Source organism: Sus scrofa, chromosome 14 (assembly GCF_054392235.1).
Source record: "Sus scrofa isolate SSC_HxYL_T2T_F1_AM1 chromosome 14, Sscrofa_HxYL_maternal_Yorkshire_Landrace_v2.0, whole genome shotgun sequence".
NCBI classification, from domain to species: Eukaryota; Metazoa; Chordata; class Mammalia; order Artiodactyla; family Suidae; genus Sus; species Sus scrofa.
The window spans coordinates 45,638,633-45,658,153 of record NC_139396.1 but is presented as its reverse complement, the minus strand read 5'-3'; the positions used below and the strand labels follow the sequence as shown (position 1 = coordinate 45,658,153).

At 46.7% G+C, this 19,521-nt stretch overlaps 1 protein-coding gene and 1 long non-coding RNA gene across 18 annotated transcripts in view; both read right to left on the bottom strand.

Moving 5' to 3' along the window:
- RIMBP2 (RIMS binding protein 2) overlaps window positions 1-19,521 on the bottom strand; it is a 339,454-nt gene that overhangs the window by 258,862 nt on the left and 61,071 nt on the right. The gene's annotated exons all lie outside the window — the stretch shown is intronic.
- LOC146396523 (uncharacterized) lies at window positions 10,554-16,329 on the bottom strand. The gene is made up of 2 exons (XR_014825826.1): window positions 13,327-16,329; window positions 10,554-12,783 (listed from the first exon to the last, which is right to left on the bottom strand). It is a non-coding gene; the product is annotated as an uncharacterized LOC146396523 (long non-coding RNA).

Here is a 19,521-nt window from a genome sequence, read left to right as displayed (position 1 = left end):
CAGAACCTGCAGTCAGTACCTGGGTGATCTAAGAGTCCTGACTCCACTGGCCTCCTCCCGACCCTCCGCCCCACTGCACTCCCTCCCTTGTCATTCTCCCTTGTCACTGTCACTCTTCCAACATACTAAGCGTGTCCTGATAGCAGGGAGCACATGGAACATTCTAGAACATGCTACAACACTCTTCACTCAGGACCCTACTCCCCACTGAAACGCCAGCCCTCAGATCTTCCCCATCTAAGGGACCACCCTCTCTAACGATCCAGGTCTGGCCCACGGAAGGTGCTTGGACACAATTAGTGTGCAGACAAGGCACATTCCGCCCCAAGAGCACCTATGTGACTCAGACGCCAAGACCTCAGTTGGAAATCCAAGTACTGAAAACGATATAAAAGGGCGGAGTTTTTCCTTCTAGGAGGGCATGAGTTCACTGCCCTCGCTGGGAACCCGCCCCCCACCCCCACCCCGGTCACTATGAGGTGCGTGAAGAACCCCACGGCCCAGAGGGAAGTAGGTCATGGGATGACTTTCTCCGGAATTGGATGCTCTGTAACTCACACGTAGTCCCTAGTGAGAGGGACGTGGTTGTGGTCAGAGGAGCAGAGTGGGGCTGAGGGGTACAAATGGACTTCTCTCTCTGAGGTCAGTTCTTCAGACCCGCTGCCACCTGCTCTCCACGGGTAAAGCCTAAGTGTAAAGGAAAAGGTCTCAGCGCCCCCAGGTGGTGGGGTTAACGCTGCCGTAGCATCCTTGCTTTCAAGAGACCCAAAGGAGGCCCGTGATTCTCTCAACCTGCAAACGTGGTGCCTGTCTGAGCAGGTGTCCCACGGAGATGCTGAAGACGAGAAGGGAACTGAGCCTAGCATCCTTCTCTCTGTCCCTCCTCCCTGCCCTCCTTCCCAACATGCCAGGAAGAGGGCAACTGCCCAAGGCCCCTTTTGCTTAAGAAGCTGGACTAGGTAGAGAAAAACAACACAAGAAACCTACAGTGTGAAGACCTGAGTCAGACGTAGTGGAAAATTATTTTTAAGTACAAATGAGCTAGAAAATAAATGCTCCATGGTGCGAGTGACACTTTATTCATAGCGACCCCACAGGTGGTTATAGCTGTGCCTGAGACATCACGGGTAAACGATAAAGGCTTCCCAGTTGAGGGGAAGCTGGTCTTTATCTGAGAGATGTGGTGCTTTAGAGATCTAGGGAATCAGGACTGGATGCTGCTGTGATGGAAAAGGAGAATCTATTTGCTGATGGTTGCACAGAAAGAAGGAATGTGCCATCTCTCAGACACCCACCAGCAAGAAGGGGATTTGATGAGGCAGCTGCTAGGCTGATGGACAGGTGGATCTGCCAGGAAAGGCAGCTTCCATGGAAAACCCATCAGACCAGGAGACTAGGGGGTGGGTGTTATTCCTGCCTCTGGAAGAAAGCCCCAGGGTTCTCAAAACAGAGGAGGAAATAAGTCAAATTCATAGCTGGAAACCTTAAATCCATGGCCTCATGGGGTGGGTAGGAAAGGAGAGAGAGGTCCCTGAGCAAGTAGAGTTTTGAGCAGACCTTCACCTGGATGGAGGGTGGGGGTTGAGTCCCACAGGATCCACCCAGGTCCAGCTTGCACCTGACTCACAAACCCACATCTTCTCTTCCAAGCCTTTCCCCACCTGCTCCCTTTCCTCCCACAGATGGTTTAAAACCAAGCCTCTTAATTGCCTAGTGTTGAGCAGCGAAGAATGAATAATGATTTGATGGGTCCTTTGTTCTCTCTCTCTTTTTTTACTTATTAAATTTTAATTAAAAACTATGAAAGGCACCCTGTCCTGATGCCCAGAAATAAATCTCATCAGGATCCTGGAGGTCTACTTCCAGGGAGGGGTCCCACTTCCCCAGGGGTGGGATGCCAGCCCCACCCACTCCCTATCTTGACCCAGGACTGCCAGACTTGAGGTTCTAGAAAAAGGAGCTGTCCAGGAGTTCCCGTCATGGCTCAGTGGTTAACAAATCTGACTAGGAACCATGAGGTTGCGGGTTCGATCCCTGGCCTCGCTCAGTGGGTTAAGGTTCCAGCGTTGCCGTGAGCTGTGGTGTAGGTCGCAGACACAGCTCAGATCCCGTGTTGCTGTGGCTCTGGTGTAGGCTGGTGGCTACAGCTCCGATTCGACCCCTAGCCTGCGAACCTCCATATGCCATGGGAACAGCCCAAGAAAATGGCAAAAAGACTAAATAAATAAATAAATAAATAAATACGTAAATAAATAAATAAATAAAAGGAGCTGTCCAAACATTAAGGCATAACCGATCAGATTATGGAATCAATGTAATAGGTCTTAACACCATTTTTAAAAATAGAATGGGATGGGATGGAATGAAATTGAATAAATACACACTGGCAAGGTAGGAAATATTCTCATTTCCATTTTATAGACAAGGAAACTGAAAGAGAAGGTCACTTCATGAGCAAGGAAGTGGGACATGATTTAAACATGGAACTGTCTCCATAACCCTTAAGCTTACCCTGGTATTTTTTTAAAATTTATTTTACTAAAGTATAGTTGATTTACAGTGTTGTATCAATTTCTGCTGTATCCCTTGTATTTTTATTGTAGCATTTCTCAGAAGACACATATCTTCCTTTCTTGCCTTGAAGCTTCATGTGATACAGCTTTATAGGCAGTCATCATGTAACAGTTTGATTGAATGAATGCATGAATGAATGTGAAGAAAAATGCAGAGGATTATCTCAAAATTCATTTTTCCACTTTTCTTTGCAACTCTGATCTTAAAACAATCAACACTCCCAGAAGACTACACCCTAAAGGGACTCACATAATAAAACCTTTCCATTCCCATCCAAGAAGGCAGCTTAAAGATGAAGTCATCCAAGAATAACACTTTTTTTAGGGCCATACCTTCAAAATAAGGAAGTTCCCAGGCTGGGGTGGAATCGGGAGCTGCAGTTGAAGGCTTATGCCACAGCCACTGCAATGTGGGACCTATGCCACATCTTGCAACAATGCCAGATCATTAGCTCACTGAGCAAGGCCATGGATCAAACTGCATCCTCACGGACACTATGTCGGGTTCTTAACCCAGTAAGCCGCAATGGGAACTCTCAAGAATAACACTTTTTAAATTTCTTTTAAAGATAATTTAAACAGTTTGGAGAAGTCTGAGCGTACGCACACACACACACACACACACACACACACACACACAATTCCAGCATCATGACAACCTCTGAGAGAGAACACCCCAGTGAAATTAGATCAAACACACACATACACTAACACAAAATGATGGCCATTTATCATATGTGCTTCCCTTTAAAAGTAGTGACTCTCAATGCCAATGAAACCCAAATATTGTATGGAGAATCTATTTACCCTTCTTCTTTCTCACAGAACTCAAATTTTATTGGAGATTGTAATGTCCCAGGGAAATAGCTATTATTTCCCAGCTTCTGGTGCAGTTTGGGGTGAGCGCCGGGCAGGTCTGACTAATGAGATATAAGCAGACATCACTGAACAGCTTTCCCATTCATTAAAGAGGGATGCTTCAGCTATCACTCACTTTTTCTTGCCCTTCCTCCATTTCCCCTTCTTCCTGCCTACAAGGCATATGTACTGGCTGGAGCTCTAGCAGCTGTCCTGAGAGCATCAAGACAAGGGTCACTGTCATCAAGATGAAAGAGCAACAAGCTGGCAGCCTGAGTCCCCAGTGATTCTGTGGAGCCCAAACCAACACTCCTGGAAGCTCTGGACTTCCTACACCTGAGATTTTTTTTGCTCCAAAAGTACAAAGCCTCCTCTCATTTGAGGCACTGCGTTCTCTTTAACATGCAGCTGAGTATAATCCTGAATGATGTAACTAGGACACACATGGACCGCGGGATGCTCCATGCTGCACAAACCATAACCCCTGAGGGAGATGCTCCTCCAGAAGAGCAACTGTGACAGCACTGCCCACTGACCAGACAGGGAAGCCAGAACCCCCGACTCAGCTTTGTCACTCAACATGTCCTGCCAAGTCTGCCTCCTGTTAGCCCTCCAACCCATCCGCTTCCTTCCATCCCTACTCCTCACCGAGGCCACCAACATCTCTCCTCTGGATCCTGTAACCAGCCCATTCAGCAGTCTTCCTTCCAGACATGCTCTGGTCAGTTCACACTCCACCAAGAGGCAGCATGATCTTTTGAAAATAGACATCTGGGGAGTTCCGTTGTGGCTTAGCAGCTTGAGAACCCAACTAGTATCCATGAGGATCTGGCATTGCCACAAGCCTCAGTGTAGGTTGCAGATGTGGCTCAGATCTGGTGTTGCTGTGGCTGTGGTGGAAGCTGGCAGCTGCAGCTCCAATTCAACCCCTAGCCTGGGAACCTCCACATGCTGCAGGGGCATGGGCCTAAAAAAAAAGAAAAGAAAAGAAAAGAAAAAAAAAAGGAACTAAAAAAAATGGCCATCTGACTGTGTCGCTCTTACTTAAAGGATTGCAGAGGCTCCCATTACCTTGAGGAGAAAGTTCAAAGTCCTGAGGGTGGCAATTCAGCCCCGCCCCACCTCCAACCTCCCCGTGTGGGTTTTCTAGCCTGTTCCTGTGCCGGTCCTTTGCTGGGTCCCTCCTGCTCATCTTCTCCCCAGAGTGAACCCTCCTCACCCCTCACATCTCTGCATAAATGTCATTGCCTCACGGCGACCTTGACGATTCCCTGAACCACAGCCACAACCCTCACTGCAATTGTCACTGGTTGTCCCCTGGGAGATAACAAGGGATGACAAAGAGGGTGGGGTGAGATGGTAACCTAGGATGGCCCCAGAGAGGTATTACAAAGAAAAGGAAGAAACCACATTGACCATGGGCCCAGTGTTGGTTCTTGTTCTCAGTGCCATTCCCAGAATGGAGAAGATGCTCAACCAACACTGGCCAAAGGAATCAGCAAACAGAAGTCAGTGAATGAATTGGGAAATTTTGTCCAGAGTAAGGATAGGCCAGGTCTCACAACACTGAAGTGTCCAGTCAGGGGCACTCCCATCATGATTTAAATGTCCAATGTCATGATCCCAAAGGAGATTTTCTTTCCCATGAGGCCAGGAATCCCCTCTTCAGCACAGAAACAGGGAGCAGCATGACCTGAGTTCATTGTCCACAGCGTCCTTTTTTATCATCCACTATAGAGTGAAATAAGGCCATTCACAGCAATATGGATGCAACCAGAGATTCTAATACTAAGTAAAGTAAGTCAGAAAGAGAAAGACAAGAATCATATGATATTACTTACTATGTGCAATCTAAAATATGATACAAATAATCTATGATACAGACTTCCAGACATAGAGAACAGACTTGTGGTTTCCAAGGGGGAGGGGGAGGGATAAGGATTGGGAGTTTGGAATTAGCAGATGCAAATTAGTACATATAAGATGGATAAACAACAAGATCCTACTGTACAGCACAGGGAACTCTATTCAATATCCTGAGACCAGCCATAATGGAAAAGAATATGAAAAAGAATGTATATATAATTGAATCATTCTGTTTGATAGTAGACATTAAAACTACATTGTAGGAGTTCCCATCATGGCACAGCAGAAATGGATCTGACTAGGAACCATGAGGTTGCGGGTTCAATCCCTGGCCTCACTCAGTGGGTTAAGGATCCAGCATTGCCGTGAGCTGTGGTGTAGGTCGCAGATGCGGCTCGGAACTAGTGTTGCTGTGCTTCTGGCGTAGACTGTCAGCAACAGTTCTGATTAGACCCCTAGCCTGGGAACCTCCATATGCCACGGGTATGGCCCTAAAAAAAAGGACAAAAAGATTAAATAAATAAAGAAATAAAAATAAAACTACATTGTAAATCAACTATACTTCAATAAAATACATTTTTTAAAGAAAAAAAGACTATTCCCTTTCCATGAAGAGCTGGAGAAGAAACACTGAATTCTGACTTTCCAGTTGCAGATCTTTAAGCTCCCTTCATGCTTTGATTCCCTTGCGAGAGTTTCCTGCAAGGAAGCAACAGGCAAGCTTCCCCTGGTCAAATCAGTGTGACGTGAGCAGGACATCCTGGGCTCACAGGTGTGAGGCATCCTCAGGGCAGATAGGGCTTCTTCTGTGCTCCCTGGGTAAATAAGCAAATTCTGGTTGGAAAAGCACTCACCACGTGCCCTGCACTCCCAGTGCTGGGATGTGATGAGTGGGTGAGACAAAGCCCCTGTCCTCAGGAAGCTTATGTTCTAACAGGGGAAGCAGACAAGCCAGTAAAGCAAGGAAGTCCACTTCAGTGATACTTTGTCTAAAGAAGATCAAACAGGTGAACATGACTGGGGAAGGGGAGCAGAGTGGCATTTCAGAGAACCTCTTGAAGAGGTGACATTTGCACTGAGGTCTAACAGGGAGTGGGAAGAGCTCCTAGACCAGGGGGCAGCAAGTGCAAAGGCCCTGAGGTGGGCAGTCCAGTCTCTTGTTGAACAAAGAGATCAGCAAGAATTAGAAAGATGAAGTCCTATTAACACCAAACTGAGACTTTCTCTTTTGTTTGGTCAGAAGGAATGAAAGAGAACTGGAGAGGAACTCTAAGTGTAGTGTTCAGGGAACAATTTTGAGCAGTGATGTGTCTTCATCAGAAATGTCATAGTCCCAGGCCTGAAGAGAGACTGTAGGGAGAAGAGGAGATAGTAGAGAGTAGTTTTTTAGGGAGAGGACCATGAGGATGACAGAACAGAAAGAACATGGAGGTGAGTGAAGGACCAGGAGACACCACAAGACAAAGGAGCTTTAAGGAAGAGGGTGTGGACAACAGTGTTACCAAGCAGGACCCTGAGGGGCCTTCCCCGGACAGACCCCCACCTATGTCCTCCACCTGCCTTTTGATTAAAGAGCAAAAAATGAAACCCCCAAACTTTAGCCTCCTAGGCTTTCCCCAAGTTCCAAAAAATAAATTTAATGAGAGGAGTGAGAAAATGTAGAAACAAAGGAAAAGAATCAAGCAAGACAAAATAATAATAGCTTAGCCACTAAACAAAGGATCTTTGGTGTCTCCTCAAAGGTTATAGATCATATTTTGAGACATGTCCCATGAGCTGTCTCATAAGACTGAAACCCCCACCAGGTTGAAGAAGTTAACTACATGATGACCAGACTGCAGCCAGGACACAACCTGCCACAATTCTGAGAACTGGCCTCTACAAAATTGGAAAAAATTGACTCTGTAAGTGAAGATGAACTGTACTTAAAACAGTCGAGGTGACACTGATCAGACCACCCCATGACCAACTTCAAGATGACTGTCAGAGCTGACCATGCTGTTCTGTACACAGCCCCCTCCCTCTACATGTACATCCCCAAAACTCCCCTTTAAAAGCTCCTGCCTGGCAAGAGAGAGTTGGTTCTTTGGGATATGAGTCCACCTTCTCCCCAGGATTGCTGGCTTCCTCAATACAGCTCTCTTTCCTTCTTGCCAATACTCGTGTCTCAGTATTGGATTCTTGAGAGACAAGCAGCTGAACATGAGCTCAGTAACAATAGTACCAGTGCACTGGAGCCAGAAAGGTTATGGTCTCAAAAATCCTCTGCTCCTGGCCGCCAGCAGGCTGGTGGTGTCATTAGCAAGGTGCAGGATGGTGACACATGAGGTGGAACACCACCTGACCACGAAGACAATTGGCACTCAAAAATGTCAGAAAGTGAGAGCAGGAACTGGTTAATGTAGGGAAAACTGACTGCTTCAGTATTGGGGGCAGCAGTGTGATGGGGTGAGAGTGATCAGGAAGTCACTTGAAGTGAGTATTTAAGAAGGGAACAGCAATGTTAGACTAAAGGAGAAAGACAGGAGGAGCACTAGATTGCCTAGGTTCAAATCCTTGCTCCATCCCCTTAATAGTTCTGTGACTTAAGTCACAGAGATCAAGTTACTTAAACTCTCTGCGCCTCAATTTTTTCATCTATAAACTTGTATCTACTATTTAGGGGTTTTTGTGATGAATATCTGAGTTAATATGTGGGTAAAGATCAGAAGAATGTCTGGTACACGGTTAAGGTAACAGATGTGATCAATGCTACTGCAACCATTATAACCTGACATCATAATCCAGCTGTAGGAAGAAGGAAGAAGGCTAGGAAACACTAAATAGAAATCCTCTCCCTGAGAAGAGAGATCCACTTCCCATATTCAGTATAACAAAGTCCAATGTTTTTCACAGTCAAGGGAAATCTGGGTCACTTCCAGGTTCCTGGTATGCTAGGAATAAAGAAATAGACTCATAGACATGGAAAACAAATGTATGATTTCCAAAAGTGGAGGGAGGAATCAATTAGGAGTTTGGGATTAACAGATATACACAACTATATATAAAATAGATAAACGACAAAGTCCTACTATGTAGCACAGGGAATTATATTCAATATCTTGTAATAATAAGCCATAATGGAAAAGAATGTGAAAAAAGAATATATATATATATCATGTTGCTATACACCAGAAACTAACACAATGGTAAACCAGGAGTTTCCTGGTATCCTAGGGGTTAAGGATCCGGCACTATCACTGTGGCAGCTTATGTTGCTGCTGCAGTGCAGGTTCGATCCCTGGCCCAAGATCTTCTGCATGCCTTGGGTGTGGCCAAAAAGAAATTGTAAATCAACTATGCTTCAATAAAAAAGAAGAGTTCCCCCCTGTGGTGCAAGAATCTGACTGCAACAGCTTGGGTTGCTGCAGAGACTCAGTGTTGATCCCCACACAACAGGTTAAAGGATCTGTGTTGCCACAGCTGAGGCGTAGGTCACAGCTGTGGCTCAGATTCAATCCCTGGCCTGGGAACCATATGCTATGGGCACAGCCATAAAAAAAAAGGAAAGAAAAGAAAGAAAGAAAGAAAGAAAGAAAGAAAGAAAGAAAGAAAGAAAGAAAGAAAGAAAGAAAGAAAGAAAGAAAGAAAGAAAGAAAGAAAGAAAGAAAGGAAGGAAGAAAGAAAGAAAGAAAGAAAGAAAGAAAGAAAGGAGGGAGGGAGGGAGGGAGGGAGGGAGGGAGGGAAGGAAGGAAGGAAGGAAGGAAGGAAGGAAGGAAGGAAGGAAGAAGAAAACAAGAAGATAAAAATAAAGAAAAAATTGGAGTTCCTGTAGTGGTGAAGCAGAAACAAATCAGACTAGGAATCATGAGGTTGCAGGTTTGATCCCTGGCCTCAATCAGTGGGTTAAGGATCTGGCATTGCCGTGAGCTGTGGTGTAGATCACAGACTCGGCTCAGATCTGGCTATGCTGTGGCTCTGGCAGGCCAGCAGCTGTAGCTCCAATTAGACCCCTAGTCTGGGAACCTCCATATGCCTCGAATGCAGCCCTAAAACCTGACATCATAATCCAGCTGTAGGAAGAAGGATGAAGGCTAGGAAACACTAAATAGAAATCCTCTAAAAAGCAAGGAAGCAAGAAAGAAAAAATAAAGAAACTTCACCATAGGCTCACAAGGTTGATTATATCCACATCTGTCGTGACCATCTTCCAGGTCTCCTCTTGTCCAGCCCAAACTGGGATGACAGTCCCACCCCCCATCTAAAATTACACTTGGCCACATTGCCTGCTGTACTCAATGAAATGACACACAGTTACATCCATGTGACACATTTTAGAGCCAGGGCTTGATCTGCTCTGCTTCCTTTTGCTGCCGTGGCAATTATAAAAGCATGTGCTGAGACATAGCCTGTATCCCAGTGACTGCAAGACTCAGGTGCCCACCCCCACTCTGTCACCACTGAACACAGAGAATGAGAGATGGAATGTTTGTTGCTGTAAGATTAATGACTTTTTTTTTTTAAGACAAAAACCAAACATCTTTAATCCATGCACCTTTTTTGTGTCACCCCTTTTGAAAGGGTGATTCAATGGCAGATTCAATGGTCTCGGTAACGGTGGACCTGGCTGAACTGCCCTCCTGAACTTCTGCTGAAAGTCTTCATCTGTATCTAAATAGGAATCAGGAAAGCAAGGGCAAGGAAGTCTCCAGGTCCAGGGAAAAGTGCATCCTGGGCTTCCCAAGGGAAGGACTTGATAAAGCATCAGCCAAATGCCAGGCAACTCGCCGTGTGCTGGGACCCCAGCACAGAGGATCCAATAAAGGACGAGATCAGATTCTCCCCAGACTCCTCTCTTTGCTGCTTCTATTACTTTCTTAAAACATTTCACTGAAGTGTAGTTGATTTACACTGTTATGCTAAGTTCTGCTGTACAGCAAGGTGATTCAATTATACATACATGCATATCCATTACTTCTTTAAATGTCTTCAACTAGGAGAGTTTTCTGAACTAAAAATTAGTGAAGGAGATTATGATGGTTCTATAGGTTTCTAAATATAGTTTCAATTCAAAAAAAAAAAAAAAAAGCCCTTCTCACACACCACGTCCTTTCCAAGACTCTCTCCACGGAGCTCCCCTCCCTCTGTGCTCAGATGATGTTATCTTCAACCTCCTTCTTCTGTGGGTAGCAAACACTTCTGGGCTTCTCCAAATAGCACTGACCTGCACATGCTCGACATGGGAGGTATTCGCTTTTTTTTTTATCTTTTATTTATGTGTGTGTGTGTGTGTGTGTGTGTGTTTGGTTTTTTTTGTTTTTTGTTTTTTGTTTTTTTTTTTTTTTGCTGTACAGTATGGTGACCCAGTTACACTTATATGTATACATTCCTTTTTCTGACATTACATGTTCCAACATAAGTGACTAGACAGAGTTCCCAGTGACTAGACACAGCAGGATTCCATTGCTAATCCATCCCAAAGGCAACATTCTATACCTATTTACCCCAAGCTCCCGGTCCCTCCCAGCCCCTCCCCCTCACCCTTGGCAACCACAAGTCTATTCTCCAAGTCCATGATTTTCTTTTCTATTTGCTTTTTTTTCCTTTTATGGCTGCACTCTCAGCATATGGAAGTTCCCAGGTCAAGGACAGAATTCGAGCCACAGCTGCAACCTACGCCACAGCAGCAGCAAGTGGGATCTTTTAACTCACTGCGCTAGGCAAGGGATCAAACCTGCACCTTCACAGAAACCCAAGCTGCTGCTGTTGGACACTTAACCCACTGCACCATGGGGGGATCTCCTTGCTTTTGTTTTTAAATGAGAATACATTTCCCATTCCTAAGTTCTAGGTGTGAAGGACATTTCCCTGCTCATCTTTACTCTTCATATGATGAGGAAACCCTCTTTCCATCCTAAACTTTGTAACCTGTGCCACTGAAGTTTGCACTCAGAAGCTTGTGGTAGCATCCACAGCAGAACCTGGTGTCATGGTAAAGGCACTCAACACCCCAGGAAGCCACTCTGGCTGGGGCTAAAAAAGCTGGAAGGGCAAGCTGGGAGGTGGAAATGCATAAGTAAGGTCAGGTATGGCCAGCAAGGGGGCATGGAGACTCAGCCATCTAGAGCTTAGAAGGATTCTTCTGTTATGTGACCTTGGCTTTACCAATGTGAGTTTAGCGTCAAAGTTTAGCACAATAGTCATAAGACCCAATAAATGATGTACAATCACCCTCTTCTGACTTTTAGTAATGCTGCTGCCATTTTTTTCCACCAGCATGGTGGTCATTCAAAGAGAAGACTATTGGAAAGTTTCAAGACTCGGTCACCCCCAAATCTAGCACCAAAAGCCAAGTTCAGTACCATGGCAGAGATTATTACTGGCCCTTCATCACATTGATAGGATATTTTGTAGCTGAACAGAGGACTGCCCAGGGAGTGACCACATTTCCCAACCTCCCTAGCAAGCGGGTGTGGCCATGTCACTAAGTCTTAAACCCATGAGATATAGAAGAAGTCATGTGACAACTTCTAGGTGGTGTCCACCAGGAAGACATATGCCCTCTCCTTCACCTCAACCTCTCTCCCTGCCATCTGGGCGATGAAACATTTGGACCAGACAGTTGAGGCCAGAGCAGAGCAACAAGATGCCAGGAACTTGGGTTTTCAAACTTGTGGAGCCCTGAACCTGGACTATTACTGAACCAAGAGCTTATAACTCTAACTTACTGAAGCTACTTCTTCTGGGTCTCAAGAGAGCAGCAGAACCTGTCTTCACACTGACTCAGACACATTCTTTCACTGGCCCACACAACAAGGTTACCGGCCACGTCCATCGCCTTCTGCCCTCTCTCCCTGGCCCTTCAATAGGAAACCTGTTCCCTTCTGGAAGGGGAAATCACAAAATCAGGCCCAGTGAATTTCTCTCAGAGGCTACAAAAGTAGGGGGGTTGCAATTTTGGATTTTAAAACATTCCAAATTTTAAATGTTAAAAAAATAAATAAATAGGAGTTCCCGTCGTGGCTCAGTGGTTAACAAGCCCGACTAGCATCCATGAGGACGTGGGTTCAATCCCTGGCCTCACTCAGTGGGTTAAGGACCAAGTGTTCCCGTGAGCTGTGGTGTAGGTCACAGATGAGGTTCAGATCCCCCACTGCTGTGGCTCTGGCATAGACCAGTGGCTACAGCTCCGATTTGACCCCTAGCCTGGGAACCTTCACATGCTGTGGGTACAGCCCTAAAAAGACAAAAATACAATCAATCAATCAAATAAAAATAAAAATTAAAAAGTGAGTTCCCATCATGGCTCAGCAGTAATGAGCCCAACTAGTATCTATAGGATGCAGGTTCAATCCTTGGCCTTGCTCAGTGGATTAAGGATCTGGCGTTGCTGTGGCTGTGATATAGGCTGGCATCTGTGGCTCCAATTCAACCCCTAGCCTGGGAACTTCCATACGCAAAAAAGCCAAAAAAAGAATGTTAATGTTCACAACCAATGTTACAATTTCTTTTTTTTGTTGTTGTTGTTGTTGTTGTTGTTGTTGTTGCTATTTCTTGGGCCGCTCCCGCGGCATATGGAGGTTCCCAGGCTAGGGGTTGAATCGGAGCTGTAGCCACCAGCCTACGCCAGAGCCACAGCAATGCGGGATCCGAGCCGCGTCTGCAACCTACACCACAGCTCACGGCAACGCCGGATCGTGAACCCACTGAGCAAGGGCAGGGACCGAACCCGCAACCTCATGGTTCCTAGTCGGATTCGTTAACCACTGCGCCACGACTTTTTTTTTTTTTTTTTTTGTCGTTGTTGCTATTTCTTGGGCCGCTCCCGCGGCATATGGAGGTTCCCAGGCTAGGGGTCGAATCGGAGCTGTAGCCACCGGCCAACGCCAGAGCCACAGCAACGCAGGATCCGAGCCGCGTCTGCAACCTACACCACAGCTCACGGCAATGCCGGATCGTTAACCCACTGAGCAAGGGCAGGGACCGAACCCGCAACATCATGGTTCCTAGTCGGATTCGTTAACCACTGCGCCACGACGGGAACTCCTACAATTTCTTAAAACTCTGTGTGGGTCAAACAAAACATCCACGTAGAGGCACCCAGCAATAAACACCCATCTGCAAAATCTGAGAGGCATCAGGAGCTCCCAACCAAACAACTGGTTTAAAGGAAAGTGCTTCTTGAATTGTCACTGGCCAGAGAACAGTCTTCTGGTTAGTGCAATCTTTTCTCTCAATCTCTAACCAGGTTGGCCATATCCACAGAAGCTCACAAGACCCATCTCTCAACCATGGTGTTCTTTTCTCCCTTCATCCATTCCTTCAGATGCTACTGGAGCCAAAGAGATTCCTAAAAACCCTCTCAGGTTCCCCTGGGTAGGCAATCATGGCAATGATTTGAATGGTGTTCCCTGACCCTGGCCTTGCAATTCAGGTCCACTCAGGTCCACTCAGAACCTCAGAACTTGGAGTAGAGTCTTGGCAGTTGTAATTCATGTAAAAATTGAGACAAGCTCATAGTGGATCAGAGTGGCCCCAAATCCAATGCATATGTCCTCTTAGGAGACAGAAAAGGAAGATAGAGACACAGAGCACAAAGACATGAAGATAAAGGCAGAGATTGGAGTGAGGCTTCTCAAGGTCAAGACACCTGGGGAGACCAAAGGCTCAAAAGATCAGAGAAAGCATGGTCCTGCCAACACCTGGATTTCCTTCTAAGCTCCAGACTGAGAGATACATTTCTGGGTTTTGTTTTGTTTTATAGCCATATTTGCAGCATATGGAAGTTCCCCTAGCCACCGGCCTATACCACAGCCAAAGCAATGCGGGATCAGAGCTGCATCTGCCACCTATACCACAGATTATGGCAATGCCAGATCCTTAACCTACTGAGCGAGGCCAGGGATTGAACCCCCATCTTCATTGAGACCACATTGTGTCCTTAACCTGCTGAGCCACAACAGGAACTCTCTAATTTTCTTTTATAAGGACACCGGTCCTATTGGATGAGAGCCCATGCTACTGACCTCATTTAGCCTGAGGTACTTCCATTAAGGCCCCATCTCCTTTAAATAACAGAGTCACCTCGGAGGTGTTAAGAGGACTTCTACATATGAGTTTTTTGACAACAACCCTTAAAGAAATAGGGCTGCAAAACCCAAAGAACAGCAATAGCTGATAGTAATTATAGCACGTTTGGGCAGAGGAGAATCCTCAAGGGAGACCATCACAGTCGGGTTGGCATTAGGAAACAAGGCCTTGGGTACCATCCCAGGCACTCGAGCTCAGCTGGAGTGAGCCACCCGCTGCAGTCCATGGTTTCTACAGGGCAGTACAGGCATGAGATTATGGGAACATTCTGCTAATTCCAGCCCCTGAAAGCAACAGAACCCAAATCATTCATCTGTGATGGTCAGATGCAAAATTAATTTGTTCTTCTTCAAGATATTTAGGCCATGCAACAGAGTATCTTTTAATACTGGATCCTCAAGCTCCGTGGGCAAAACAGGTTTACAACTGATAGTGTGACTTTCAAATCAAAGAAGTGGGAGAGGGTGTTCCCGCTGTGGCTCAGTGGATTAAGAAACTGACATAGTGTCATAGTGTCCTTGAGGTTGCGGTTCAATCCCGGGCCTGGCTCAGTGGGTTGAGGACACAGCATTGTCGCAAGCTGTAGTGCAGGAGGCAGATGCGGCTTGGATGGATCTGGTGTTGCGTGGCTGTGGTGTAGGCCTCAGCTGCAGCTCTGATTCAACCCCTAGTTGGGGAGTTTCCACATGCCACCAAAAAAAAAAAAGGAAACAAAGAAGTGGGAGGAGAGAGCTGTTGCAGCCTCCCCTTTCCCCGCCATAGCTCCAGACCAGGAGCACTTTCGGCCTAGCACATACCCCTCATTACATTTGACCTTCACACATGCCCTTGAAGGAGGTCAGGAGGAGCTGTAGGAAAGAGCATTACAGGCAAAAGCCCCCCCACCCCCCAAAAAAAGAACACAGTGAAGAAGAGGTCTCTCAAGGGCCCTTCTCCTGGTTCCAACTGATTTCAGCCAATAATTCAATAAGAGAAATTTCCAGAGTTCCAGTTAACCAAACAACTGCTCTTCTTAACCAAAGAATGAGAAGGACTATTTGCATTATAGTAACTTACAGCTGAACTCTTGGAAATGATTTGGGGTACGTTCCAAAATTGCTTCCACCAAACTCAACAATGAAATAATCACTTAGTTATCCAGCAGCTGGAGGAGAAAATAGGTGGGAATGCTGTGTGTGTGTCTGTGTGTGTTTGTGTATGTGTGTGTGTATGAGAGACAGAGATGTATGTATTTGCCCTTTCTTTCCCTAGGAGAATTTAAAGAATTCCTTTTCAGTTACTAATTTCTTCCACTAAGAACCACTATGAATTGGTTAAGAGAGAAGGTTCTGGAATCAGATGATCCAGATTAGCATCTTGTCTGCCACCCCTCACCTCCAGTTACAAACTGTGTGACTTGGACAAGTTACTTAAATTCCTGGTGCTTCATCCAATAAAACTCATCCCTAAAACCAGAATTAATAATAAGGCTGTGGAATTCAATACAATTAAAAACTCCAGGAATTTCTGTTGTGGCTCAGCAGTAACCAACTCAACTAGTACCCATGAGGATGTGAGTTTGATGCCTGGCCCCTCTCGGTGGGTTAAAGGATCCGGTGTTGCTGTGAGCTACAGTGTAGGTTGCAGATACAGCTTGGATCTGGTGTTGCTGCAGCTGCAGTGTAGGCCAGCAGCTGTGGCTCCAATTCAACCCTAGCCTGGGAACTTCCATATGCCGCAGGTGCAGACCTAAAAAAACCCAAAAAACTCAAGAATCCCCGCTGTGGCACAAAGGATCAGTGGCATATTAGGAGAGCTGGGACACAGGTTTGATCCCTGGCCCTGCACAGTGGGTTAAGGATCCAATGTTGCCGCAGCTTTGGGTGTAGTTTGCAGCTGCAGCTTGTATCTGATCTCTGGCCCAGGAACTCTATATGCCTTGGGGTAGCCAAAAAAAAAAAAAAAAAAAAAAAAAAAAAAAAAAAAAAAAGAACCTCAGAAAGCTCAGAAGAGGCCCTGGCTCTGTATGTTAAGAATATTAGCAAAAAAAAAAAAAAAAAGGTGGGGGGGAGTTCCCGTCGTGGCGCAGTGGTTAACGAATCCGACTAGGAACCATGAGGTTGTGGGTTCGGTCCCTGGCCTTGCTCAGTGGGTTGATGATCCGGCGTTGCCATGAGCTGTGGTGTAGGTTGCAGACGCGGCTCGGATCCTGTGTTGCTGTGGCTCTGGCGTTGGCCGGTGGCTACAGCTCCGATTCGACCCCTAGCCTGAGAACCTCCATATGCCACAGGAGCGGCCCAAGAAATAGCAAAAAAAAAAAAAAAAAAAAGAATATCATCAGCATCTATTTCTTCGCCTTTTTTCCTGGGTGCAGATGCTGAGACTGATTTCCAGCAATCCACTCATTTCAGTAAATGTCTCCGCACTTTAGATACCCCGAAGAAGTTCATAATAATAGGATCTTCTTGGTAATGCTTGCAGGTCACTGGGTCACCTCTGTGGGCACAGGCTGGATCGTTGCCTCAAAGCCTAAAATAATTGCTGCAGGTGCCAGAGTGTCGGACCAAGGACCACTGGGGCAGCCTGTTACTGGGAGAGGATGCTCACCATTTATGCCCCATTTCATCTGCCCTTTGCAGTCACCACTAATCACCATGCAGGTGTCTCTCATTGCCCAGTACGTGTGCAGGTCACCTTCACCCATTACAAAGGCTGCCTGAGAATCCTTGATTTGCTAATAAGAAAAATACTGCCTAGCATCAGTGTTTGAAAATTACCTTTAGAATTCAGGCAGAAAGCCTATTTTTTTTTTTAAATGAGCATCGTTTTTTAAAAATGTGGACATGCCATTTGCCATCCAGCATCCCCTCCTCAACCTGCCCACCACCCAGCAGTCCCCTTGGCTTGGGGAGGGGGAGTCCATCCTGGTCCCACCTGCCTGGGGTCTGCCTGCCTGGCTCTGGGCAGAGCGCCGGGTCAGGTCCCTGGTAATCAGTAATCGGGCTCTGACAGGCATTAGCCTCACGTGACCGGGCTGCCCCCTCCTAACCCTGATTAGCTTTCCACCCACAAGCTGTTGCCTGCAGTCTGCTCTGGGCTCACGTTGACTTTCCACATTTTGACAAAGATTCAACAAGCCTGATGGGTGGAGTATTCTGGTGTGTGTGTGTGTGTGTGTGTGTGTGTGTATGTGTGTGTGTGTGTGTGTTTAAATGGAGATTCCCAGGAGAGAAGAAAGAAAAAGAAATAGCACCCCATAATAGAACAGTGTAGGAAATGCAGGGAGAGGCGGGGGTGCAGAGCTTGGGAAAGGGAAAGATCTAGAAGCAACAGGAGAAATCACTGCCCAGTCCACAGGTCCCTCTTCAGCACAAAGCCTGGGGCCTGACCACAAGAGGGGAGCAAGGTCCCTCTGGGATAAGCTGGGTCTATACGTGCTGCTGAAGGAGATTCTAACTTGCTGAATTTTGAAGAACATCAGCAAAGTCCGCCTTAAAGATTCCCTTTCTGTGCCCCAAATGCCCCAGCCAGAGCTCCCTCCTAGGTGGAGGAGTGCTTGGAAGGCCCAGAGACCTCTGGAGAGTGGGTGGGGGGAGCCTGTGGCCACACAGACCCTCCCCTGGCACCAGGACCCCCAAAAGGGTGTCAAGAGGGGCCTGAAGGAGGGCTCAGCTGCCAGGGGCAGAGCTGAGGGGAAACCGCCTCTGCAGGTCCTCGGTCACAGCCAAGCCCTACCCTCCAGGGGTTTTCACACAGGCTGAGGTCCAGCCCCTTGTTTGAAGAATAAACAGATGCACCCACAAACGGCAGCTCTTTTTCTTTTCTTTTTAGGGTCACACTTGTGGCCCATGGAAATTCCTGGGCTAGGGGTGGAATTGGTGCTGCAGCTGCCCATCTGCACCACAACCATGGCAACACCTGATCTAAGCAGCATCTTCAACCTACACCACGGCTTACAGCAATGCCAGATCCTTAACCCACTGAGAGAGGACAGGGATCGAACCTGCATCCTCATGGATACTAGTCGAATTCTTAACCCGCTGAGCCACAACAGAAACTCCCAAATGTCAGCTTTTAAGCCCAGAAATCATCTTCTGCCATGTGGCATTCTCCACATTTTAACATGCTTTCCTTTTTTTTTTTTTTTCAATGCCCACTGCATGTGGAAGATCCCAGGCCAGGGATCGAACACACACCACAGCTCTAACCAGAGCCACAGCAGTGAAAACATCAGATCCTTACCCTGCTGTGCTGTAAGTGATATGCTTTCTAAACTCATTCCCTGTGATGCATCCACCCCACCTGCCTCCAGTTTTCCCAAGGTGGGGAATGCCCGCCAGCCAGCCAGCAGCCACGGGACGTCCTGGGTGTGCAGCCTTGGAAAAAGGTCAAAGATGGCCAGACTCTGGGTCCAACCACCCTAGTTCAGATCCTAGCTTTGCCTCTTCCTGGCTGTGTGACCTCAGCCTAATCACACCACCTCTCTGTGTCTCAATTTCTTTGTCTACACAACAGTGATAACAGCAGTGCCCACAGTATGAGTTTCCTGTGGCTGCAGCAACCAATTACAGCAAACTCAGTGGCTTAACATAACAGAAATTCATGGTCTCACAGATCCGGGGGCCAGAAGTCTGAAACAAAGTTCCCTGGGGGCCTTGGGGAAGAGCCTGACTATTTTGTCCAGCTTCTAGTACCTCCAGGCCTTTCTTGGCTTGTGGCCGTGTCCCTCCCATCTCTGACCTGTGGTCACCCAGCCTCCTCCTGTGTCTGTCCATGTGGCTGCATTCACGGCTCACCAGACAGTCCTGGAGGATAAACTCCTCCTCTCAAGATTGTTAACTTAATCACTGCTTCTGCCATAAAGGTAATAGTCACTCTTTACCATATAAGGCAACAGGACACAGGTGCATGGAGGGGGGGCTACATTCATCCCACTACACCTAACTTGTGGGCCTGCTCTGTAGATTTAATGAAGAGTCCCACCATGGCACAGTGGGTTAAGAATCTGACTGCAGCGGCACTGGTTGCCCCAAAGGCACAGGTTCAATCCCTGGCCCCGCATGGTGGGTTAAGGATCCAGTATTGCCAAAGCTACAGCTCAGGTTCAGACCTTGGCCTGGGAACTTCCACATGCTGTGGGTGCAGCCATCAGAAGAAAAAAAAAAAGATTTAGTGA